The sequence below is a fragment of the Mercenaria mercenaria genome, chromosome 15 (assembly GCF_021730395.1).
Source record: "Mercenaria mercenaria strain notata chromosome 15, MADL_Memer_1, whole genome shotgun sequence".
NCBI classification, from domain to species: Eukaryota; Metazoa; Mollusca; class Bivalvia; order Venerida; family Veneridae; genus Mercenaria; species Mercenaria mercenaria.
Genome location: NC_069375.1, coordinates 11,292,710 through 11,306,985, shown reverse-complemented (window position 1 = coordinate 11,306,985; position 14,276 = coordinate 11,292,710).

Sequence of the window (14,276 nt, the reverse complement as noted above, 5' to 3'; positions counted from 1 at the left end):
GATAGAATTTGTCGCTTTGGTTTTTCCACTACCACCTCTTCCCAGGACTATGATTTTGAACCCCCTTGAAACTGATAGAGACAAGTACCATAAATTATATCAACAATTACAGAAAAAAATGAATGATGAGAAAGATGGATACAGTATGTCATATGACAACTTTTTGACAAATGTTGTACAAATGAGTGAGGAAGATTACATCAAATGTATCAGAAGTTCATTGAATTCACCAAAGGTATTTTTGAAACGTAATCCAAGTGAAATACGTGTGAATTTATATAATGAACATGTGTTGAAAGGTTGGAGGCAAATGTAGACATACAGTTTGTGCTAGATCCTTATGCCTGTGCAATGTATATAGTGTCCATATTTAGTAAGTCTCAAAGAGGTATGAGTAATTTGTTACATGCAGCTGCCAAAGAAGCAAGGAATGGAACTTGGATATCAAAAGGCAAGTGAGACATATTGGAAATGTGTTTTCAAATAGCGTTGAAGTTAGTGCTCAAGAGGCAGTTTATTTGGTCCTTCAAATGCCCTTAACCAAAAGCACAAGAGATGTCGTGTTTATTAATACATCTACTCCAAATGAAAGGGTGCAGTTATTGAAACCTGTGTCCGTACTTGAAAATTTGCCAGCTGAATCAACAGATATAATGTCAGACAATGTTATTAAAAGATACACAAAAAGGCCGAAAGTGTTGCAGCATTATTGTTTAGCGGATTATGTGTCACAGTTTGAAGTGATTTATCCAGATGGAAATGGAGACTCTGATGAAAGAAATGATGATGAAGATGATATGGAAATAACAGATGATGAGGAATTAGAGGAAATTGAAACAGTTATAACTTTAAAAAGTGGAATCAAAATCAGACGTCGTCAAAACTCAAAAGTAATCAGATATGTAAGATTCAATCGCAAAACAGATGAAGAAAACCATTACAGAGAAAAACTTCTGTTATTTCATCCGTGGAGAAATGAATTAACTGATTTGCTGCCAGCAAATTTCAATACATACAAAGAACACTATGAGTCATTGAAAGAAACATTGACCAGAAATGCTCTTATTATGAACACCATGCAGAAGAATTAAATTGCTAGAGATTTAGCAGAAGCAGAGTATGATGCATTTGATGAATTGCTCCTGGAACTCAGCAAGTAGAAGCTGAAACTGCTGAAGAAGAAACTGTGGATCAGAAACATTTATATATTTCAATCCTGATAGAGCAGTTGAGCACAGGAATATGATATTGGCATTGAAATTGGATGTTCTGTCAGTGCTCCACAGATAGTTACAAATGAAAATGTTCTTTCTGACGAAGACTATAGATCTTTATTGCAATCATTAAACATAAAGCAGAAACAATTTTACAATCATGTGATCCATTGGGTGAAAACTAAAGATGCACCTTTATATACCTTCCTCTCAGGTGGTGCAGGGTTGGCAAAAGTGTTGTTATTAAAGCATTATATCAGACCTTATATAGAATACTTAATCTTAAAGAAGGTGAGAATCCTGATGACATAAGAGTTCTTTTATGTGCATACACTGGAAAAGCTGCATTTAACATCAATGGTTCAACCATTTCATCAGCCTTCAAACAAAAGTATAAACAAGCAAATCAAACATTAACATGTGATGCTTTGAATACTTTTAATCAAAGTATAAGAACCTGTCAGTTGTGATCATTGAGAAATATCAATGGTAAGCAATGGAATGCTAAACTCATTAATCAGAGACTGCAAGAATTGAAAGGAACAAGAACAAACCCTTTGGTGGTGTAAGTATAATTGTTGTTGGAGACTGTTCCAGTTGAAACCTGTGAGTGGTGATTGGATAATTAATGATTTAACTCATGATGCAGCAGCCCCTCTCAATAAACCTGTGGAAAGAACACTTTTCATTGTATGAATTGACAGTAATTATGAGACAAAAGGATGATTTGAAATTTGCAGAACTTTTAAACAGACTAAGAAGCAATTGTTTGACAGATGATGACAAAACTGTTCTAAAACAGTGTGAAATAAACACAGATGCACAAAATTACCAGAAGGACTCACCACATTTGTTTGCAGAAAATTATTACATGCATATATTCAATGAAAAAATTATTGATAGTTTAAACACAGAGAAAGTTTAATACCATGCCATGATTCTGTTGCTTTTCCAAAACTATCAAATGAAAAACAGAAAGAAGCCATACAGAGATTGCCAACAGATCCAAACAAAACAGCAAATTTACATTGTCAATTACTTGTTGTAGTTGGAATGATTTATGATCTAACAGTTAATGTAGACACTGAAGATGGATTAGGTAATGGAGCTTCTTGTATTGTAAAACATCTAGAATACAAGCAAGTAGAGACAAATCGACCAAGTGTAATATGGGTGCAGTTTGATGACGCAAATGCTGGAAATAAAATGAGGATAAAATATAAAAACAGAGGATTTTATCATACAGAAATAAATCATAATTGGACACCGATATTTGACATTGAAAGGTCTTTTACATACAACAAAAAGACATTTGAAAGGATTCAGTTTCCTTTGCAACCGTCTGCTGGGCGTTCTGTTCATAGAGCACAAGGTACTACTTTAGAAAGTGCTGTAATTGACCTGTCTCAGCGGAAAACACGGAAAGTTCCCCACCTACATTATGTTGCATTGAGTAGAGTTAAATCATTAGATAAGCTACAAATTCTGAATTTCAAGGAACAAGCTTTACAAGTTGATCAAAAAGTAAAGACAGAAATGGACAGGTTACAAAATAGTGCTAGACTGGAGTTGTGCTATGTTCCTTTAGAATCAGTGGATTCAGTATTAAAAGTAGCTTTCAATAATTGCAGGTCTCTACATAAACATTTTAAGGATGTCAAATATGATCACAGTCTAATGTCATCACATATATTTGGTCTTGCTGAAACACGGTTGTGCTTTTCTGATACTGATGCTGAGTATGATATAGATGGGTTTCACCTGATACGAAATGATCAGTCATCACAGTCACCGACTCAAAGACCTTCACATGGAATAGCTGTATATGTCAGAAATGAACTGAATATATCTTCATATTGCTCGTTTAATTCAGAAAATTTTGAATTCACAATTGTGAAGATTGTGCAGGTAATCAAGAAGTGCAGATTGTTGTGTTATAAATCTCCAAATATGTCTGACAGTATCTTTCGCACATTCTTGAGAGATGAACTGTTACAAAGATTAAGTCTGTCAACCCCTATTGTTATTTTAGGTGATTTTAATATTGATGTAGCAGTTAAATCTAGACCGGTTCTAAAAGTACTTATCAGAAAGTCTGGGTGTGAACAACTAAATAAATGAACCAACAACTGATTATCTGACAACTTTAGATCTGATTTTTCAAACCTGGATGCTACAGTTGGAACAGTGGAAACCTATGGTCTGACCATAAAACAATTTATTTGTATAAGAATTAGTTAACAGAGTAAATTAGTATTGATTTGAGTTGCTTCCTTAGTGTGTTTCTTGAAAATATCACCCGTTTGATTGTCTTACAGTGCCAGCTTCATAAAAATATGAAGTTGGTACTGTATGGTGCTTTTGCTGAGTGTGGGTGGGCACCATAAAATATAACAAGGGATTGTAGCCAACATTAAAGTGACTTATTACCTCACCATCTTTTTGAATGGTGGGTTTGTCAAATTGCATTTCCTATTTGGTCCGTCAATCTGTCTGTTAACAATTCCTATTATCGCGTCTAGTCAGAAACTACTTGGCAGATTTCAATGTAACATTTCCACAATGATCCTTAATACGCTGAGTCGGTTCTAAGTGAGAATGAGGTCACTATGTCAAAGGTCAAGGTCACAGTCACCTTCACATCGATAATTCAAATCTTCTTTATTGCACTTCTCACTAACTACAGATTTTTTCATAATATGTTTTTTTCTTTAGGTTTCTTACTTCAACACATACAGTTGCACTTTTAGCCCATATTTGATGCTAGGTATCAGTGGTTTTAATGTAGGTTTATTGGTCTTTTTATGACAAAGGTATTTGGGCTTGGGGTCAAGTTCATAGGAGCCAAATATTGGAATTGGTATTCTCTCTGTAACTGAAGTCTCTTTCATAGAGTACATCGAGACGGAAGAGATTCATTGATCTTTTTGAAGATAATTTGCATTACTTTTGGGGTGGTAAGGTAAATGTCATAGGGACTAGAGCAAAATTCCTGACCTGACCTGACCTCCAGATGTATGCATGTAGACAGAAATATTACATGGAAACCTTTTCATAAAAATCATTCAATGGTGGGCATCAAATCCCTCTTGGATCTCTTGTTAAATTTGTTCTATACACACATATTCATCATTGACTGTTCTTTTATTTTTTCTCAATTTAAGCAGTCGGTGGAAAATTGCCATTTTACAAATCAATTTTTCAACAGACGTGCAAAGTTTTTATTGGTCAGTTCACTTTTTATAGTTTAAGTTGTTTATTGCATGAACAAGCTTGATGTATCATTATGCTTTACATTTATCAACTTGGTCAATTGTGGTATGCAACAAATATTTGGTTGTTACACTTTCTATGTTTCAAAGGTCTTAACAATTGCTATCATCAAATAGACCAGTCATTTTTGAATAATTGTAAGCATGCAGTGTGTATTGTAAATGTATTTTCATTTTATTGTATAAGAAACAATTGCTACTTGTGTCTTACAAAAACTTTTTACAGTTACTGTTGTCTCTCAGTCAATGGTTAAGGTCACCAATAGCTGTAATTAAAACAAACATTACAGAGCATATAGAATGAAAAACAATCGACCTAGTGTCTTCAAACTTATATACATAAGTAACCGATTTAAATTTAATAGGATTGTTAAAAGAATTATACTATGTAATTAATGTATATATATATATATCTACATATTTACTATCTACACAAATCACATTGTAGCTCTTTCATGTTAAAGTTTTTAAAGTGTGTTTGTTCATTGCTTGTGTTAATATCTGTTTCTGTTAGATACTGTTTTCAATTTTGTGTTTTATCAACATATTGTCATTGTATTTCGCATTTAACATCTACAACACAGTGTTTTTGCCAGTCAAAAGTTAAATAATGCTAAATTACCTCATTTTACCTGACTTTAACTTTGGCTACATGTGATTAAAAATATCAACGATGCAATAATGTATGCAAAAGTAAAGGTTCAAACTGCAACAACATTTTTATTGTGTTGAATAATTATGGACAATATAACATGGATAGAAATAAAAATCTTCATCTTTGACCTAGCTGTCAAAACCCTTTATCAGCAAATATGAAACATGTTCGATTGTTATCAGTACATGTATCATTGACAAGTACTGTCTTTGAAGACAATGACAGCATATGATATAATTGTTTTTAAAGAGGAACTGTTTAATTGAATGTAAGTTGGATGTTGTGAGATTGTTTTGTATATGCTTTTTAGTTATTACTGTACTGGGGGCACTATATGCCGTATAAAGTTGAATTTATTTGTAAAAACAAATGCTTCTATAATGAAGCTCTACAACATGCGGGCATATCAGTGGGAATTTCTCTGTCTATAGTATGGATCTTTCAGGGATGTGGAGATATGCCTGTGATCCATACTAAGATCGCAATGCAAAATATCCAGTACTAATAGCTCTCTACAACTAAAAAGATATCGGTTACTTTTTAAATCAGAAACATATCATATGCTGTCCACATGAAAAATTATAATTTGCCTTTGATACACAAGGTTTATATTGTAATGTCTATCAAACAATCTAGCATGTTTAATATCACATACTGTGGGCAGACGTATCTCTTATTTTAACACAGCCAAGTGTATATTATTTAGATAAAAAAATGCCAGCTTGTATTACAAATACAATATTATAATGTATAATTTCTGTGGATATCATTATTCACAAGATTTATGTCAGCAATGTGATGCTAATTAAATAAAAATATATTTATGAACTGTAACAGTTACTCTTCTTGTTATTTCCTAGGACTGATATTGCCACTTGCTCAACCAAAGCAAAAGTAGTACTGACACCCTAAAGGCCATATTTACATGAACCTTGTACAGAGATTGTTGAAATTACAATGCACGGTTGAAAAAAGGCCTAGCCCTTAGTAGTGTGAATTTAAGTTCAACAAAATTACCCGAGAGGTTACTCTTTATTAGCCAACCATCTACAGATGGTGGACTTGTCAAATCTCCTTATGTCCATGGTCTGTCCTTAGTCTGTTAACAATTTTTGTTATGGCATCTACTCTGAAACTACTTGGTGGTTTTCAATGAAACTTAGCCACAATGAACTGGGTTGTGTTTGGACAGGTGAGCGATTCAGGACCATCATGGTCCTCTTGTTTTCATGGGATCTGTATGAAAGTTGGTCTGAATGTTCATCTTGATGATATCTAGGTCAGATTCGAAAGTGGGTCACGTGCCATCAAAAACTAGGTCAGTAGTTCAAATAATAGAAAAACCTTGTGACCTCTCTAAAGGCCATATTTTTCATGGGATCTGTATGAAAGTTGGTCTGAATGTTCATCTTGCTGATATCTAGGTCAGGTTTGAAACAGGGTCATGTGCGGTCAAAAACTAGGTCAGTAGGTCTAAAAATAGAAAAACCTTGTGACCTCTCTAGAGGCCATACTTGTGAATGGATCTCCAAAAAAATGGTCAGAATGTTCACCTTGATGATATCTAGGTCAGGTTTGAAACTGGGTCACGTGCCCTAAAAAACTAGGTCAGTAGGGCAAATAATATAAAAACCTTGTGACCTCTCTAGAGGCCATACTTTTCATGGGATCTGTATGAAAGTTGGTCTGAATGTTCATCTTGATGATATCTAGGTCAAGTTTGAAACTGGGTCAACTGCAGTCAAAAACTAGGTCAGTAGGTCTAAAATTATTAAAATCTTTTGACCTCTCTAGAGGCCATATTTTTCAATGGATCTTCATGAAAATTGATCTGAATGTTCACCTTCATGATATCTAGGTCAGTTTCGAAACTGGGTCACGTGCGGTCAAAAACTAGGCCAGTAGGTATAAAAATAGAAAAACCTTGTGACCTCTCTAGAGGCCATATTTTTCATGAGATCTTCATGAAAATTAGTGAGAATGTTCACCTTGATGATATCTAGTTAAAGTTCAAAACAGGGTCACATGCCTTCGAAAACTAGGTCAATAGGTCAAATAATAGAAAAACCTTGTGACCTCTCTAGAGACCATATTTTTCAATGGATCTTCATGAAAATTGGTCAGAATTTTTATCTTGATAATATCTAGGTCAAGTTCAAAATTGGGTCACATGAGCTCAAAAACTAGGTCACTATGTCAAATAATAGAAAAAACGACGTCATACTCAAAACTGGGTCATGTGGGAAGAGGTGAGCGATTCAGGACCATCATGGTCCTCTTGTTAATTACCTTATTATTCATATCAGTTATTGAACATAGAACTAAAGTTACTAAAATACCTTATCGAGTTTGATTAACCAACTTATTCAATTTTTAAAGTGAAATTTGCAAGTGAACACTACATTTCTTCTGAGACTTAACTGCTTTACTTACCAAATGGTAAGTTGTTCTAACATTCATGTGCTGCAGATTTTATTCATTATTCCTTTTTGTTCACTGTGCATGTGAAGAGAAGACCCAAAACTCTAGTCTCTGACAAAACTCCTACAAACGCATATTATTAAATTAGGCAATTGTCACACTGGTCATAGCTCTATCAGATCACTTAGTGGTTCCAACGTTGTTGGAGTGGTGGAGTTTACGCAGAACAGATGGAGAAATATGGCTGATTGTATAAATTTTCGGACTTGTAACCTTTAGATAACTAACTCAATGAAAACAATGAGTGCACCTGGAGCGCAAATGTCTCAGTTTCTTAGCACATGTGTCCATTTACCTGAGATATGTGCCGTGTATTCAAACACTTCTGTAGGATGAAATTTTTGTCAGTTTTTAACAATATCACATCATTCATAGTGCTTATTGGGAACAAATAATTATTAAAACACTTCTTATCTAAATGGCTACCTCTTAAAACAAAGCATGAGTTTTTTCATAGAATTATTCGGGCTTGTTTCAGAAAAATCGGCCAAAATCCTCATGCAACGCAGTTTTGAGTGGGTTGCTACACAACGCATTCAAGTGGATATCATTCTGTGTCTTACTTGCAGTCTTATCCGTCATAAAAAGTCATAGAACCTCACACAGTATATCTTTAGAATGTTCTTTATCATTATACTGATCCCGCCATTTTTAATATATTGCACTTTTACAGTTTTATATTCGCTTAACATTTAACATATATTTTTGCGGACATTGTCAAAAAATATCTTAAAGCAAAAATGAATACTGAACAATATCATCAACTAAATGTTAGTTAGAAAAAATAATAACCAGTTAACGGATGTAACTCCACTTCATATGATACTGAACAGCGAAAGCGGGTGAACTCTTTGAATCAGTATAGAACTTAGTTCGTTTTTACTCCCTTAAAACAACGCATTGCTATTTCATTATTGACATATTGTGCATTTAAGCTGTTTGTACAAAATAAATCAAATCCTTATCCATGGTAAAATGCATTGATCAATTGTCTGCACATGTTTTCATTTATATGCCTGATGTTTATGTTCATCTATATTCAGAAATATAAATCACATCACAGAGAAACAAGTTTGTTTGTTTATTTCGATATTGACAACATCACACAGGCCATAGCTTTCGCAAAAGCGGTGGTTTCAACGCCGCGGCGGTGGAGGATTCGTCACAGAAGCGGTGGAGAAATATGGCCGACTGACCATATTTACGCTCTCATCAGTACTTTTTCTAACCAGTGTTTCACGTTTGACTGAAAACAACCAGTGAGACAGGAGCCCACATGTGTGTTCTTCCAGTGTATTCAGGCTGACGAGGGACTGCCGTTTTTGTAGAATTTCTATCAGAAATGGTAAAATCTTGTACAAAACGACCCCTGAGCACGTTTACATCAGCCCGCCCGCTTAGCTCAGTAGGTAAGGGCGTTGGTCTATGGATCTCGGGTTCGCGAGTTCGATCCCTGGGCGAGGCATATGTTCTCCGTGACTATTTGATAAACGACATTGTGTCTGAAATCATTAGTCCTCCACCTTTGATTCATGTGGGGAAGTTGGCAGTTACTTGTGGAGAACAGGTTTGTACTGGTACAGAATCCAGGAACACTGGTTAGGTTAACTGCCCGCCGTTACATGACTGAAATACTGTTGAAAAACGGCGTTAAACCCAAAACAAACGTTTACATCAAAATGTAAGTCTGACACTGTCAAGCGAAAACTTTTTCTCCATAATCGGTGATTTTTCATTGCAAGCATACAAAATGATCGACCAAAAATCATTCCAACGCAGTGTGCGGTGGGTACAGTTGCAACGCATTACGGTGGATCTTGTTTCTTTAATGTTCGCTATTGACTTTAAATTGGAGTAAACAGCATTTTCCCAGAATTTTGATTGGGCAGGACCGTGAAATCACTTTGACATTAGATAGCAACAGAAACTGAAAGTTTAGAATAAATATGACATTGATTTGCACATCCGTAAATACATAATATCAAGTGACAATATTAATTTTCTGATTTGACCACATGCGACCTCTGCATCATATGATAAACCAACTTGACTAAAGTGCAATACAATTACTAATATGTAGCATACCTTAACAAAATGCCACTGAGCAGCTGTGTTACTGGAGTTAAGACTTTTTACAAGTAGGCTAATTTACCTCTTCTTCAACAATATCCTTTTTATTTTTAGACGTTTACCACAGAATCTCAAAGTGTCAAGGAAAAAGTATAAAAAAAATTCTTAGTGACAAGGTGAGATTATTTGATTGCCCTTCGTCCGCCATCCGTCCGTCAGTCGTCTGTCCGTCTGTCGTCCATCCACAATTTCTTTTGAGCACGATAGAGACCTCATTTTTCAACAGATTTTAATCCCTGAAGGAGCCAAAATGCTCACCTTATGAACATGATAGCAGTGACATTTTACTTTCGACTTTAACCACACTTATACACAGAAACAAATTAAGTCACAATAAGATCTCGGTTCCTATTGAAAACAAGCTAGATTCCATTATATGTTCAAAAGATAATACCCATGAAAGGAAAGGGGCAAACTTTCTATTCTGGCCGTCTCAGCCATATAAGGTTTCATTTATGCTTTGATTTGATACAAACTTGCATATGTGTGCCCAATCACATGATCGCGCTACGTCATTTTGAGCTCTCGAAAGTGAAAGTGGAAACGTAAACAAAAATTATAAATCAGGGCGTAAGTTTTATATAGTTTGTTAATATCATATACATCATTCGAAACCTATTTGAAAGTGCTACCCCCGGTACTACAATTGTCCCGCCAAAACCTTCTCGTTTTAACGCTATTCCTGTTCAGCCACTTTCGACAGTATGCAGTCAATGTGCAAGTCAATTGAACAACAATAGCATTAAAACGAAAAGCTTTTAGTGGGGAAATCGTAGTACCGGGGACAGCACTTTCAAATGGGTTTCGAATCATATGCATGATATAAACACAATATATAGATTAAAAAACTTACGCCCTGCTTTTCAATTTTTGTTTACCTTTCTACTTTCACTTTCGAACTCAAAATGACGTAGCGCGGTCATGGGATTAGGCACACTGTGCATGCAATTTTTATCTTAATAATCTCTAGGTCAAGTTCGAAACTTTGTCATGTGGGGTCAAAAACTAGGTCACCAGGTCAAATCAAAGGAAAAGCCTGTTAACGCCATACGCCACATTCACGGCCTTATCTTCAGTAATGTTTATCTTGACGATTCTAAGGCTGAGTTTAACATTGAAGGATAAACGAAGAAACAGAGTACAAACAACAGACAAGCAGAAAGAAATGTTACAATAAATGAAAGACAAAAACTTCATTCTCCTCTGAAAACTGTCACAGCGCCAATCAAACATATTAAGAGACCTTTAACTCCTTGTTCTAGTGCCAAGAGGACGGCAACGAATCAACTCATTTCAGTTATTGTTATTATAACAACTGAAGAGAAATTACAGCTGGGAACATACTTAAATATGCTAAAACATGATTTAAAAAAAAAAAACTATAAAAATGACAAATGGTTGCAGCATGTGCAGTGTGTTGGAGAATACCCCCCCCCCCCCCCCCCCCCCCCCCCCAATGCGAACCCTTCGAATTAAAGGCCAAAACAAAAATAAGGGACCAAGCAAAAACCCTGTCAGTTTTATATAGATAAAGTTGGACTGTTCTAGTGTAAAAGTCGCATGTGGTAAGCATTTAATCAAACAATCGATATTGTCAGTTGATATTTTGTATATAATGAGGGAAAAGGAAAATGAAGAAAACTTTCATGCTTTAATATCAATAATCATAATCGGGGTGTATTTAATACGAAAGAACATGGCGTTGATTTAGAAAAAATAATTATGGTTTAAAATAAAGCTTTTCGTGTGTGCATTCAACAGAACGGAAGTGCAAGTCAATAGTATATTATTACTAAACATTAAGTTTCTGTTGCTGTCTGATGTCAAAGTGATTTCATGTGCCTACCCCATTCAAAATCCCAGGAAAATGCTGTTTACTTAAGTTAAAAGTCCATAACGAACATTAAAGAAACAAGATCCACCGTAATGCGTTGCAACTGTACCCACCGCACACTGCGTTGGAATGATTTTGGTCGATTTTTTTCATATTCCTGTAATGAAACTTCACCTATTACGAAGATATAGTTTTTGCTTTACAGGGCCGTACTTACGATTTGCTGCATACGTGCTCAGGGGCCGTTTTGTACAAGATTTTTTCCATTTTTAATGGGAATTCTACAAAAACGACAGTCCCTCGTCAAACTGTACAGAAGTGTTTACATTTATGACAAAGAATTGCACTGAACAAGTGTTTCTGGTTGGAAGAGTACACATGTGGGCTCCTGTCTCACTGGTTGTTTTCAGTCAAACGTGAAAAGGTCATTAGAAAACGTACCGATGACAGCATAAATGTAGTCAGTCGGCCATATTTCTCCACCGCTTCTGCGACGAATCCTCCACCGCCGCGGCGTTGGAACAACCGCTTTTGCGAAAGCTATGGCCAGTGTGATTATTGGGCACCTGAATAAAACCGCCGATCGACCGTTTGCCTGAGATAAAGAGCTTTTTCGCATGAAAAAACAAGTGAATGAAGTATTGCCATGCAATACAAAGTCCCCTACTGGAAGGCACCTAATTTTTTCTACTGCAGTATAACATAATGAACTGATATCTGTCAATGATGTATAAACAATATTGTACTACATATACAATATGTTATAACATTATAACAACACACTTGGATTAAAATGTGCATATATAAAACCCACAGTTGTTTTCATATTGAATTTTTTGGGCTGATTATAAAAATGTTAGCATGTAAGTTATTTATAGTAACAACAAAGGGAAATTAATCTTTAAAAAAAAAAAAAAAAATAAAAAAAAAATAATAATAATAATATAAGTCCACAAGAAACTCTTTACAAGGTAGAGATAGGTCAAAATACACCTTAAAATTGGATGTAACATGCATGCTGTACCACAGAAAAGTGGTCTCGATTTTTCTCTACCGCCAGTAATAAAAAAGTTACAATAAAATCTATTTATAGTAAAACAAAGGGATGTAATTCTAAAAACAAGGGTGCCTCATGGTGTTGAACATTTGGTCCAAGTTACATCAAAATCCCTCCATGCATGAAGAAGAAATGTTCCATAAAAATGTCATTCTTGAATTTGACCTTTGACCTCTAAATATGACCTTGACCTTAGAGCTAGGGACCTGGTTCTTGCGCATGACATGTTGTCTCATCCAGGGGAATATTTGTGCCAACTGATATCTAAATCCTGCTTTGCATGACAAAGTTATAGACCGGACAGGAAAAAAATCCTCTTGACCTTTGATCTCAAAGTGTGACCTTGACCTTTAAGCTAGGGTACTGGGTGTTGCGCATGACATGTCGTCTCATCATGGGAAACATTTGTGCCAAGTAATATTAAAATCCCTTCATGGATAGCAGAGTTATGGACGGGACAGGAAAAAAACTCTGTTGACCTTTGACCCCCAATTGTGACCTTGACCTTTGAGCTAGGGGTCCAGGATTTGCGCACGACACGTCGTCTCATCATGGGGAACACTTGTGCTAAGTGATATTAAAATCCCTTAATGAATGTCAGAGTTATGGACCGGACACGAAACAGACCCTGTTCATGCTATGTTAACATTTGACTGCTAAGTGTGACCTTGACCTTTGAGCTAGGGGTCTGAAAGTTGTGCATGACACATCGTCTTATTATGAGGTACATTTGTGCCAAGTAATATTAAAATCCCTTCACAGATGGGAGAGTTATGGACCGGACAGGAAAAAAGCCTTGTTGACCTTTGACCTCCAATTGTGACCTTGACCTTTAAGCTAGGGGTCCAGGTTTTGCGCATGACACGTCGTCTCCTCATGGGGAACATTTGTGCCAAGTAATATTAAAATCTCTTCATGGATGGGAGAGTTATGGACCGGACAGGAAAAAAGCCCTGTTGACCTTTGACCTCCAATTGTGACCTTGACCTTTGAGCTAGGGGTCCGGGATTTGTGCATGACACATCATCTCATCATGGGGAACATTTGTGCCAAGTAATACTAAAATTCCTTCAAGGATGGGAGAGCTGTGGACCAGACAGGAAAAAAGCCCTGTTGACCTTTGACCTCCTATTGTGACCTTGACCTTTGAGCTAGCGGTCCGGGTTTTGCGCATGACACGTCGTCTCATCATGGGGAACATTTGTGCCAAGTAATATTAAAATCCCTTCATGGATGACAGAGTTATGGACCGGACACGAAATTGCGGACTGACGGAATGACGGAATGACAGAATGACGGAATGACGGAAAGACGGAATGACGGAAAGACGGAATGACGGAATGACGGAAAAGAGCATTCCTATAGTCCCCAAAACTGGTTTTCAACCAGTAGGGGACTAATAACTACATCCACGCGATGGTTGAGAGTCACATTGGTTAGTGAAGTCCGCGACTTCAGCCACTCGGCCGCTGAAGCCCCAGATTATGTATCTTGTAGCCGGTGATTAAGGGTTATGTTTTCATACGTTAGTCCTCAGTGCCACTTTTAGGAGCGCTGCCGGAGAAAACTCGTGTATGCATGTAGAGGCAAGGTGTGGGAGGAAGATAACTAATCCTTGCATTTGAAGGGCTTC